The 13,856-nt window shown below is 38.7% G+C and overlaps 1 long non-coding RNA gene across 1 annotated transcript in view; it reads right to left on the bottom strand.

Moving 5' to 3' along the window:
- Positions 1 to 674: 674 nt before the first annotated feature.
- Positions 675 to 13,856, bottom strand: part of LOC306658837 — a 36,233-nt gene continuing 23,051 nt past the window's right edge. Inside the window, exons 2-3 of the long non-coding RNA XR_013763165.1 lie at positions 2,942 to 3,082; positions 675 to 924 (exon numbers count right to left, since the gene is read on the bottom strand). This is a non-coding gene — a long non-coding RNA (uncharacterized lncRNA). The remainder of the gene's footprint in view (positions 925 to 2,941; positions 3,083 to 13,856) is intronic.

Raw genomic sequence — 13,856 nt, 5'->3', positions numbered from 1 at the left:
AACAGGAGCTCAGGAAAATATTCTCATGACTTTCTTATTCATCAGCTTAAGTCAATCAGTCTTCCAAGTGCATATGAACTGGAAGATTTAGTCCTATACCATATGATCTTCTGAACCAAAATAGGAATAGAGGAAGTTGCTTACAGAATGTGATAAGCTTCAAGTATTTTTGTTTGGTTTTTGCTATTCTTTGGTCCTTTATGCCTAAGGGAGGAAAACTGATCTTGGAACAAGAGAAAACAGACTCACACATCTACAATAGGTAATGCTTTGGAAAAAGGCTAGCTGCACATTAAATCACAGTGTGGGGGAAAATGTTACCATGATTGCCAATACTGTCAAATTCTCTAGTAAAATAAAGTGTTCTAAAACAATTTAAAAAACAAAATGAAACAAAAAGCGCAGTGAAGCTGAAAATAATAATGAAAAAATCTATGGGTATAAATGTTGAGCATTGACAAGTCTCCACGAGGTCATTGCTGGCCAATGCATTGATGTTGGTTGGGTCTGGCATTTGAATTATGCAGGAAAGCCAGAGACTCCAATTCCCACCTGGGTCCATTTCATCAGTTTCATGGCCCCCAATCCTGCCAGGAGCAGAGCCTGGTACAGGTGGGGATGAGTCAGACAAATCTCAGGAATACTGGAATTTTAAAAAGCCTATGAGTTTTAGAGGTATCTGAGTCCAATCCCATCACCCTGCAGATGAATAACGAGGCTAGAAGGAAGGGAGACTGACTGCTTTACCTTATGAGTAGCAGCAAAGCCAGTCTTAGAGTCCACACATTCTCATCTCAATCCCAAGGCTCTTTCTGCTCCAGGACCTAGATTATTTATTTGGTTCCTTTATTTTCCTTAAGTTTTGATTAACTTATTTCATTTTTCTGGGAATTTCTTTAAAAGTTTAATTTGTGATTATTTCTCCTGAGGACCAAGAAAAAGAAAGTTGTCGTGAGCATCATATTCATTTACATGCTTTTCCATGAAAGTAAAACATTTACTTACAGTAATTTGCTACAATTGTTCCATATTGTGATTTCTAGAAACCATTTTGCTAAAGAAGTCATGAGAAAAAAATGAGCAAAAGAATAAAGGTCCAAGATCCGTTCAGAAGTGCTGGAGAAATGTCATAAGAAAATCAAAATCTGGACTGTGGCAGACACAATTCCACCCTCAGGAGCAAGTCCAAAATCTGATTCAGTCTCTCGCTGTCTGGTGGAAACACACAGCAGTAGAGTCCCTGCTCAGTCAGGCTGTGGTCACAGAGGATGGTGTCCTCACATGGCAAAGGGTAGAGGATGGTTGTGGAGATACAGAGAGGATCCTTTTGATGTCTCTGCTTATATACACACTAATCCTAATAGATTGGGGTTCAACATTTAGAGCCTCATCTATTCTTAATTACTTCCTTGGAAGCCCTTTCTCAAAATACAGTGACATTGAGAATTATGACCTCAAACATGAATTCTTGAAGGACACATTCCGTCCATAGCAACCCCCATCATTACTTTCACGTTCACATGGTGTCCTCCATAACTATGTACTTGTCTGTCTCTTGGTCCAAATTCTCCTCCTTTTGTGATAAATATCTCAGTCATATTGAATTAAGGTATTATGGTTTAGATAAGAAGTATCCCCCAAAAGTTCATGTGTAAGACTATAAGCTTTATGTTTTCTTTTCTATCAAAGTTAAACTTATAATGCAACATAGGTATGTTTACTGTAACTTAAATTTCAGGTGTATAATGGGGCCATCTTAAGTTAGGAAACCATGTGGTCAGAATGAAGTCATTCTTAAATTTCCTAATAGGTATCCAATCACAACTGTAGCCCTTTCTCATGCCCTCCCCAATTTTAAATTACCTAATTGAGTAAATAGTTCCCCTGAGCTCTTCCTATCAGAGTGAGGTGCAGTGCCTCACTAGGGATAAAAACTGGCAGACTGCCAGGTGTGTGTGCTCACCAGATTTCCTTTGGGGATGCACCCTTCTGCAGAAGTACAGTTTGACCTTGCCCACCCATTCCTGAGCAAGTGTTTGATTTCTTGCGGCACCTCAGTATTTCTAACAAGACAAGGCAGGCTGTTCTAGATGAGAAGTAATTGGGTCTTGAAAGCCTTGAACTAATCACTGCATTAATCCCCTAAGAAGGATTAACTCGGTGTAACCATAGACAGGTAGAATGTGGCTGGAGGAGGTGGTCATTAGGGGTGTGCCTTGGGGACATATAGTTTGTCTGTGATGAATGGAACACTCTCCCCCTCTGCTTCCTGATAGCGGTGTCTCCAGCTGCTTTCCTCCTCCACACCCACCACCTCGGGATTCTGCCTCATCTCAGGCCCAGAGTAATGGCATTGACCATCTGTGGACTGAGATCTCTAAAACATTGAGAGCCAAATAAACTTTTCCTTCTTTAACTATTCTCATCGGGACTTTTGGTTACAGCTATTAAAAAAGGTGACTAAAACATAGTCATTCACTTTAATCTTGACTAATTACATTTGCAAATTACCTTATGTCAAAATAAAATGCTGAGGAATTAAGATTTCAAACTTACTGGCTTTACAGCTCACTGGTAGAATACCTGCATATGTATATGAAGCCCTGGACTTGATTCCCAGCACTGAAAACAAAACAAACAAAATGAACAAACAAACAAACAAACAAAAACAGGAAGGATACAATATTCAACCTATAATATATGCATACCCTTCTCTGGGACCAAGGCATCCAATAGTTGAGATGATGTCTTGGCTTTCATACCTTCATCTAAAGATCCTGAGGCAAGACTTTGAGAGAAAGTTATTTGGGAAGTATATGGACAGGAGCAAGGGGGTGGAGAAGGGAAGTGACATGAAAAAGAGTGCGTAATAGGTCAGGGAAATATGGGAAGGAAAAAATGATCACTCCAGAGAGCTAAAAGGATGGGAAGATATAATTACCAGTTTTCTTGCCTGGGGTTGGGTGATGGTGGTTGTGTTCTCTCCTTCCTTTCTCTCTCCCTTCCCCTTCTCCTTCTCCTTCTGCTCCTTTTCCTTGTCCTTCTCTTTCTCCTTCCTTTTTGCTTTAGCCTGGATAGGTCCCTGGGAAAAATGCATATTCATGAGCAAAGACAAATCATGGTCATGCCTCACACCTCTGTATATTAACTTGGATTTCTGCTAGTCTTCATTTGTCATATCAGGACATTACTTATAAACATTCGTGTTAGACAAGACTCTATTTCAAGTCTCACACTTGTCATCACAAACTCATCTGTAGCCCAACCTCACTCTGGATACTAAGCTCTGAGTTCCCAACTTAGAATTCTACTCCAAGAACTAAGCATAGCACTTATCCACATTCTTTATCTGCAAGCATAACACATGAGGAAAAAAATGTAGAATCAGCTTCCTTGGAGTATTGGGCAATCTTATTCTGTAATTATGTTTTATCAGTGAGACCTGCTAATAGAGATTCCAGTGTTGCTTCAAAATAATTGTTTTTATTACTGTGACTTTTCAGTTCACCTCTAAATATCCTCCCAAAACACTTGGCCCATGTACATGAGTATAATAAAAGTAAAACAAAATAATTAATCCTAAACCCTGTATCAAGCTTTAAAAAGACACACCTAAAAAGCACAAGACTAGAATTACTAGCTTATTTTAAAATGTCATTCTCCAATCATTTCAACCCCTTCTGGAAATGATAACAGGTAAGATTTACAGAGTGCTGGGGCAGGAAGGAGTGGATAGGAGGGAGTGGTAAACTGTGTCAACTCTTTCAAGTTTGGGAAAAATAAAATCAGAGAACTAGCTATTGGGTTTGGCAAAATCGAAAATATTAGAGACCTTGATAGCAGGTATTTCAGTGGAGTGATGGAAAGAGAAAGTTGATTAAAATAAATTGAGCAGAAAAGGGAAAGTGAGAAAGCGGAAATAGTGAATCTCGACAGCTTTTAGAGGAATATAAATATCAGTGGGAACAGAGAATAAACAAGAGGAGGGGTATCATGTCAAGGAAAAGAAAATGTGTATAAACACCCATACACTACCACATACTCACTTTCAAGACAGACAATATCAAGGCATGTTTTTTAAAAAAGTTTTTTAACAGACTGCATTTTGATTCATTGTACACAAATGGGTACAACTTTCCTTTCTATGGTTGTACACGATGTAGATTCACACCATTCAGGTAATCATACATATACATAAGGTGATACTGTCTGTCTCATTCTACTATCTTTCCTTCCTCTACCCCCTCCCACCCCATTTTCCTCTACACCATCCAAAGTTCCTTCATTCTTCTCTTCCCCAACCCCCACCACACCCCTCGTTATGTATCATCATCCACTTATCAGAGAAAACATTTGGCCCTTGGTTTTTTGGGGTTGGCCTATTTCACTTAGCATTATATTTTCCAACTTCACTCTTTTACCAGTATAATGCCATAATTTTATTCTTCTTTATGGCCAAGTAATATTCCATTGTGTATATATATATATATATATATATACATATATATATATATATATGTATATATATATATATATATACCACAGTTTCTTTATCCATTCATCAATTGAAGGACATCTTGGTTGGTTCCACAATCTAGCTATTGTGAATTGAGCTGCTATGAACATTGATGTGGCAGCATCATTGAAATACGCTGATTTTAAGTCCTTTGGGTATAAACCGAGGAGGGGGATAGCTGGGTCAAATGGTGGGTCCATTCCAAGTTTTCTGAGGAATCTCTATACTGTTTTCCAATTCCACCAGCAATATATGAGTGTGCCTCTTTCCCCACATGCATACCAACACTTATTACTCCTTGTGTTCTTGATAATAGTCATTGTAATTGGAGTTAGGTGAAATCTTAAGGTGGTTTTAATTTTCATTTCTCTAATTACACTTTTTCATATATTTGTTGATCACCTGTATATCTTCTTCTGTGAAGTGTCTGCCCAGTTCCTTAGCCCATTTATTGATTGGGTTCTTTGTATTTTGGGTGTAAAATTTTTTAAGTTCTTTATAAATTTTGGAGATTATTGCTCTATCTGGTAGAAAAGATTTTCTCCAACTCTGTATGTAGGCTGTCTTTTCACATTATTGATTATTTCCTGTGCTGTGAAAAAGCTTTTTAGTTTGAATCTATCCCATTTATTGATTCTTGCATTTATTTCTTACACTATGGGAGTCTTGTTAAGGAAGTCTGTTCCTTAGCCAACGTGATGGAGATTCAGGCCTACTTTTTCTTCTATTTGGTGAAGGGTCTTGGGCCTAATTCCTAGATCCTTGATCCATTTTGAGTTGAGTTTTGCACAGTTTGAGAGATAGGGGTTTAATTTCATTTTACTGCATATGGATTTCCAGTTTTGCCAGCATCATTTGTTGGAGAGGTATCTTTCTCCATTGTAAGTTTTTGGCACCTTTGTCTAGTATGAGATTATTGTACTTATGTGGGTATGTCTCCGTGTCTTCTATCCCATACCATTGGTCTACCTGTCTATTTTGGTGCCAATTCCATGTCAAGGCATGTTTTTGAACCAATGGAAAAGATCTGGTACATACTGATAATAGTAAAAGAACAAAAATAAGAATAACTGAACATATTCATGAGTAAGAAAGAGTAGTGGACAAGCAGCCTCTGATAGGAAGGTGACCAAGCATACAGATGCATGTGGGTTTATAGGTTTGGTGGAAACATGAGATTTTTCACTTGACTGTCATCTCTTTTACTAATAAAATACAGGATGAGATCGTCTATAAGGGGAGCAGAGCAGGAAGAAGTGGAGGGATTGGAATTTTGAGATGAAAGGTTGTATCCGTTCATTGTTTCCTACTGCCATAACAAATGACCACAAACCCGGAGGCTATAAGCAACGGGAATTTGTTCACTCTTGGTTCTGGAGACCTGAAATTCAAAATCGAGGTGATGTCAGGGCCATGCCTCCTCTGATATTCTGAGGGAGAAACTTCTTCAGCTTCTTCCAGTGTCTGGGGACTGCTGGCCTCCCTTCGCTCGTGGCAACGTGACTCTAGTCTGCCCATCTTCGTGCGACATTTTTCCCTGGGCCTCTATGCTTCAGCCTTCCCTCTCCTATCTCTTATAAGGACACTCATCGTTGGATATGGGGCCCACCCTGTATCCAGGATCATCTCACATTGAGATCTTTAATTACACTTGCAAAAAAGACTCTATTTTCAAGAAGGGTCACATTTGCAGGTATTAGGTTAGGGCTTGGACATATCTTTCGGGGGGAATCTATTTGACCCATTATAGAGGTAATATATTATAATCACCTAGAAGAATCAGAAAGGTAAAATAACTAGAAAAAATGTTGGTTAGCTTTCTTCACTATGACAAATACCTGAGATAAACAACCTCACAGGAGGATAAACAACTTTTTAAAAGGAGGTTTATGGTTTTAGTCTGTGGTCCCTTGGCCATCTTGTTTTGGGTTTGTAATGGCAGAGTAACTTATGGTGGGAGAATGTACCAGAGGAGAGCTGTTCCCCTTAAGTTGGCCAAGAAGCAAAGAGAAGAGAGGGGAAAGGGCCCAGGATCCCAGTGTTCCCTTCAAGGACATGGCTCCATTGGCCTAACTCATGCCTTAACTTTCTTCCACAAGGCCCCACCTCTTAAAGTTTCCACCATCTCCCAACAGTGCCACAAGTTGGCACCCAGGCCTTTAACACATAGCCTTTTGGGGTCATTTAAGATCCAAACTATAAAGGATAGTACAGAAAGACCATCTGGAGATGGTAAAAATCCACATAAACTTTCGATAACAAATTGAAACAAGTCCACACCATTAGGTAATTTTTTTTTTCCCCCTGTTCCAGGGATTGAACCCATGGGCACATAACCATTGATCCACATCCCCGGTCCTTTTTATGTTTTGTTTAGAGACAGGGTCTCACTGAGTGGCTTAGGGTCTTGCTAAGTTGCTGAGGCTGGCTTTGAACTTGCGATCCTCCTGCCTCAGTCTCCCAATTCTCTGTGATTACAGATGAGCACCATCACACGTGGCAGGTGTTTTTTTCCTAACAATGTTCTGCCTCTTGGATGCCAACATGAATAAAGTGGAGAGTTCATTTAATCTGAGTTGTGATTTTTCCAGGAAGGTACTACAAACAGAAAGAATTAAAAAGATATTATAGACCTTGAACAGGAGAGGCTGTGTAGTATAGAACTATATAACATTTCCCATAAAAGGTGAGTTCAAGAAGATAGAGATGATTTGTTAAAGAGTGTCAATGGAATACAGGTCACTATGAGGTTAATAAGACAGTGAAATGAAGAGTGCTTGAACAAGGCCAGATAGAAAATGTGGCTTCTAAGTAGGATGCTTAAAATTAAGGTTAGGGTTTCTCAGCTCTAGTTTCCCTTTCAAATCACCAGAAATAATTCTAAATAATTGTCTGGGGTAGGTCCCTGGGATTGGTGGTGTCCTAGAATGAGAATCACTCATCTAGGATCCACGTGACCTTGGAACCATGAGCATGTATGGAGGTACAGTGGAGGAAACAAAAGTTGATAGAGTTGAGGTGAGAGATTAGAGTGTTACAAGGACCCGCCCAGCAAAAGAGAATGTGAAAAACTTAGGGAACAGATGGCTCATGGGGACTCGAGAATAGGTCACTCCCTAGGATAGTGGTTTTTATGGGAAATGGACCATAAAGCCATGTGAAACCTAGCGCCACTGGTGCTTCCCAAGTCTGGAAGGGTAGCAGGAGCCAGGGGTTGGTCCAGTAATCATCATCACAAAGTACTGGTTTAAAATTGTGCTTAAATCTCTTATACCCAATGGTTCATTTGCCTTCCTGAAAGAGATGGTCAGGTCTAAAGAAGACCATAGCTCATAGCATTGCTTAGTATTCTCAAATATAAAATGATTATTTTCTAGGCAATAGCTTGAAAGAAGAGCAGCCTGATTTATGCCTTGGAATCATGCCAGGAATTACCGATCAATTCAAGAGAATCTGCTTTGATGCCCTTCCCCAAGCTGCTCAAAACCTGGGACCCTTGCCAACACCTTCGTCTGCCCTCCAGTAAGAGAGGACAGGGCTCATGCTGATTTCATTCTTGTTGCCACGGGCTCCCTCTGTGGCTGCCAATACCAGTGACCCCAAGGACCATGGGCTTATGAGTTTATAGGTTTTACACCTCAACCCTGTAAGCCTTTCTACCTATGTTGTTCTCTCTTCCTTGTGCTCTTCTGACCCCTGAGAGACATCCTGCAATAACTGATCACAAATGAGCAGTTACTGATTCCTCTCCCTTTAAGGGGAGCTGGACTTAGTGAGTTACTTCTATTCAATATCAAAAGGCAGAAGTGATGCGGTATCAGTTGCAAGAGAGATTTATAAAAAGACTTTGAGGGGGGCACTGACTCATGCTGACATCCTATTTTGTGTAAGTGCTGTTAATTTTTAAGCACTCTTTGCAAACATACAAGGTTTGGGGGGGAACACGTGGTTTCATAACAGATGTACCTGCATGCTCTGATCTGAATTAGTAGAATATTTATCTTTAACAGGTTAAGTTACTGTATCCCTCTGTATTAATACAGTACTACTTACTGTAATTATTTATCTTTTATACATTAGTTTGAGTTCCTCTAACAAGACCTCCTTACAGGTAAGATATGTAATAATCCACTCAAAGTCAAAGATGGAACCATTTTTCTTTTAAATTTTCTTTTCCCATCGATGGTCCACATAGTCAAGCTATCCTTTATGAATGGCTCCTCACAAAAGGACAAGGTGTACGAACTCTTCTTGTCCACAAAGTTCTATTGAACATTTTGAATATTTTACATAACACACAGTGCTATTTTATTTATTTAAAATACTTTTGACAATGTATGGTCCAATTTGGTGGACCATGCAGATAAAATAGCCCCAAATGAAGTGCTTCTCTCTTTCTAAGAATGACTAATTCATGCTTGAATAAATGAAGCAGGAGTAAATGTATATGTAATAAGCATACATTTTAGTTCCTCATTCTTGGTTGGATGAAGTATTTAGTTCAGTCTCGAGTAGTTGGTCTTCATATCCTTCATCCACTCTGAAGTCCTTTGAATTTTAAGAACCCAAGACATTGCCCAGTTTTTGTTAAACTGTCTCTGCTTAAAAGATGACAGATTTGATGATTAATTAAGCATTAATTAATCCAGAGCATTCATAAGATAACATAATGGAGATACCACAAGATAACCTTTACATGGTCCTTCATATATACAAAACACCTTTTCATCTCCTTTCTTCTTGATCTCCTCAACAGAGGGAGCTAAATATATAGCAGATTTTTCAATTTCTATTTTTCAAATGAGGAAATAGAATCTCAGCGAGGTTAAATGACTTGTCCAAATCCCACATCATGTAAGTTATGACACCAGAAATTGAACAAGGACTTCTGAGGCCATGATGTGACTGATTGATATCCTGGTGCATTAAATCACCAGCAGGAAAGACTATCTTTTACACATGAGCAAACTCAGGTCTGATAGTTTTTGTTACATATACTCCAACATTTTCAGGGACAGTTCTCATGCTTTATTTTATGTGAAAAACAAAGAAACCTCTCCTCCATGCATAGCAATCCGTCTTTAAGCGTACTCATTTGTGTTTCACATGACTGAGTTCGCTGTGCAGGGAATCATCAGGGTATTATTCCAAATGGAGGAAAATCAGATAAAACCCAGTGTTCCCGGCTGCAGCCTGTGTGATTATGAACACAATACTGTACTTACAGTAGGATGCCAGAGTGAATAGACACTGCTGCCTTTGAAAGGATGAGCATTCGCTTTGACCTAATAACTATCTGACGCTGGGTACAATTATCTTTCTCCAAGTGGCACGTTATTATTTGACACATTAATTGTTGTGTCATTTCTTTCTGAAAAGCATGTTGGGTGTCTAATACAGACCAGAAGCTTCATGAATTATCCATGTCAGGGGGCTGCAGCACTAGTTTACCTTCCCAAAATCAAATAACCCCATCTTATCTCCTTTTTTTCCCCTACCACAGGCAGACCTGTGCTGCCCTTTGACCTCAGTGCTTTCTTCTTGCTCCCTGGCATTCTGATAAATATCAGCAATCGTGCATTTACTCATTACAGCCATGAAAGCTTTCCTCCTCTTAGGTAAACCACAGAGACATCGCTTTGCAGAATGGAACATTCTTTATGGCTTGGTTTCTGCCCAGGAGGCACTGCACAAGCGTAATAAGGTGGTCTGCTGTCTCTGCATCTACTCCCACCCTGGTTCCTTTTCACTCTTCTAGGAAGGGTTCTGCATGGGCTGTTTCCAGACACAAAAGTCTCTGGCCCTGGCCAGAGCTCAGCACTCAAGTCTGGATGATCTTCCATTGCTGCAGCTGCAGCTGCTCCTTGGCAGCCCACGCTGGATGATGGGCTGGCAGTCCTGGTTCGCCTCTGGGCCTGTCATCTGTCATGTTGTTAGACCACTGATGGGCTCTGTCCGCTTGCTCTTAAAGCTTGTGCTTCCCTGTCTTCCAACTTTGGCTGCTACTAGAGGATAAAAATCAAGCAGCCATACAGACCTTCATCTCTTTTCAAATCCCAGTGGTTAAAGTAATCTCACAGCAGGAAACAGAACCTCCCCATTGTCTTCCCAGATACCTTCAGTGTGCATATTCCACAGCAAATTACTGTTTAAAAAATCAGAATTAGAATGTATTTGATATTCCATACATTGCTGCTAGTTAATGCTGTGCCACCCTAAAGACTCATCTCCCCTTTTGGTTTTAATTGGGTTCTTTTCTGTCATTTTCATTTCAGTTTGCACCTGACTCTGACATATTCTGCCGCTGATTACCAAGTGAGTTGTTTGGTGAGCTAGAGGTATGATAAATTAAATATGATATGTATCACTGAATCCGTCTTTGGCTGCTTCATGGTGCATTATAATTTGGGAAGGGACTATTAAAATAAAATATTAAAGAATAAGCAGAAATGGCCCACTGTTAACATGTCCAATGGCAAGAGAAAATTACAGATTTCAGTGTATATGCGGCACCATCTGCCTCTTTGCCGAGGCTCAGCCTTCGGCTCTCCCAGGGGAAATAGCTGTGGATAAGTTATTCAATTAGAACAGCATTAATGGCCAGCTACCTTGGATAATTGGGTTGATGATGTTGTGATTATCCTGCTCTACATTCCTTCATGTCTCCAGCAGGCTGCAGCGCATGGCAGCTTCCTTAAGTGTTTACTACAGTTGAGGTGAACAATTGGAATGAAGAATATCAAGGATTCCTGAAAGAAAATCAATTTTGAATGAACTTTTGTTGCTTAGCTACAGCTCCAATATTCTGAGTCATACTGTATTTTTGTGGACTTTTTTATAAGGGTTCACAACCAAGCCTTTGCCTTGAGTCTCTTAATCTGTCTTCATGCAGGAATGCTCAGAGATGAAATGGTTGTATTGTAAGAGCTATAACCTAATCAGTTCATCCTAGTTTGAATGGCCTGAGTGGTAACTGTAGGCATATGATACATGACCTGAGGAGATGGGTCAAGGAGTGCGCCCTGGAAAGAGGACATCTTTCCTACAGCCCTTTCCACTCTCTTTCTCAATCTCTGCTTCCTGACCCCAGGATGAGCGTAATAGTTTTTTTCCACTCAGTTCTTCCCTCATGATATGCTGCCTTACCTTGGGCCCAGAGTAATGCACCCAGACATCTAGGACTCAGACTTCTGAAACCATAAGCCCCAAATAAACATCTCATCCTCTAAGTTGTTCTTATCAGGTATTTTGGTCACAGCCAGGCAAAAACTGACTAAAACATTATATTTTCTTAAATTCATTTTAAAATGAGTGCTACAGAATATGCAGCTTTCTTAGTCCACTTCTTATCAAGTACTCAATAGTTCTTTTTGAGCCCTATCACTTTCAAATACTTTATTCTTTGCCAATATAACACTTAAAACTTTGTTGGCTTCCAACTTGCTTGATCCCTATAAATTCCATATGTCAGTAATTTCAGCTACAATACTTTGCCTAGCATAGTTCTCAGATCAACTGCATTTCTTTGCATTCTTGTGCCCACACCTCTTCCAGCTTAAGGAGGTGGTAAATACCTTGAGTCTATTTGGATTTGGTGGGAGAGCTGAGCCCTTAAACTCTTTTACCTGAGCATTTTTCCAAATGGAAAGATCACTGGGTCTCAGGACCTTAGTTAGTTTGATCTTTACCCTGAGACATTTTATTCTACTAAAAACTTAACAAGTCAAAGTGCATGGAGATTTTTGTTATTCTTGCTGTTTATTCATTGTTTTCTGTAGTGGGCTCAATTTTAAAGTCTTTTGCCATTTATCTCTTACTGTATAGGATTGGAAAGAAATTACTGTGTCCACTTATTCAAGGACACCAAATATCTGCACTATTTCTTTTCATTCTTGCTTACAAAGAAGAAGGTCTTTTCAGAGCTGCATTTCTTATGATTCTTTCCCAGGCATGACCCATAACAACTAGCATACATTTATAAGATTTGTCTTGCAAATTCTCACAATAGACAAATATGTTCATTAGGTGTACGTTATGCTTATTGTGTTATCAGAAGTGACAGTATTACCAAATGTCTCCCCATTGCAAAGTGGGACTCCATCTTTCTAAACATAAATGTCTGCAACACAAGCAAAAGCATGGATAATCAATCATTCACTGGCTCCTACTTGGTTTATGAAAGCAAGTTACTCTCTAGAACATATTCCCTTGTGTTTCCACACAGAGGAGATTTCTTGAAGTGTTAGTAATTATCTAGACATCTCTTAGATGCCAATAAACTTGTATTTTCTCCATAGAATGAATTTCACAAAACATTTCACTCAATAATATGTCCTCCTCATGTGCTACTTTTTAAAATGAAGCATTTCAGACATACTTGGGGTTATAAAGAATAAGTGAACCAATATTTATGTATACCCCCTGTCTGATACCAGAAATAAAATTCACCAATAATCCATCTAACTGCATGCATTCAGTCCTCTTGAGTTATCTCTAATCCAGAACTTGTGTTTAATCCTTCCCATATATTTTGTACTTTTACTACAGATCCATGTGTTTGGCCAGTTAAAAAATTTATGTTAGAAACTTTCAAACAAACAGCAACACAGAAAGAATAATCAATGAATTGATGTACTCATCAACCAGCTTCAGGTTTGTCAGTTTTGTTTGCCTTCATCCCTTACATAATTTTTGTTTGCCTTCGTCCCTTACATAATTTTTGGTGGGTGAAATATTTAGTTTTCTGTATATTATTGAGCATTGTACAAATATTATTTGTATTATTTGTATAAATATTATTGTATTATTTGTATAAATATATTATTGAGCATTGTACATTTAGGCCTTCTGCAATACAGTATGTTTTTGTTCAGTACTTGTAAAATTCATCCTTGTGTCTATGAACATATCTAAGTAATTCATGTTATTATTATACAGAATTTAATTATATTTATAAGCTATAACTTATCCATTCTCCTATTGGATGACATTTAAATGCTTTTTATTTCATGCCCCTACAAACACTACTGCAACAAATATTTTTGAACATGTTCTCTTGTGCTCCAGTGTATTTCTCTATGATATAAATGTGGAAGTAATTGTTATAGGTTATGCATATCTTCAACTTTTCAAAATATTAAGTTTATATTAAAAAATGAGTTGACTGTATATGAGAGGTCCTATTATTCCACATTCTTGCCAAGAATTTTAGTCATCATCACTTAAATTTTTTTTGATAAATGATGTGCCTTATATTATGTGTTGTGGGATTTTATAATATTTTACTGATTATTAGTGAAGATATGAATCTTTATATGTTTCCTGGGTACTAGGGTGTCTT

This window comes from Sciurus vulgaris (assembly GCF_902686455.1).
Source record: "Sciurus vulgaris genome assembly, chromosome: 4".
Lineage (NCBI taxonomy): Eukaryota > Metazoa > Chordata > Mammalia > Rodentia > Sciuridae > Sciurus > Sciurus vulgaris.
The sequence above is the reverse complement of the archived record's forward strand: the minus strand, read 5'-3'. Positions and strand labels throughout refer to the sequence as shown.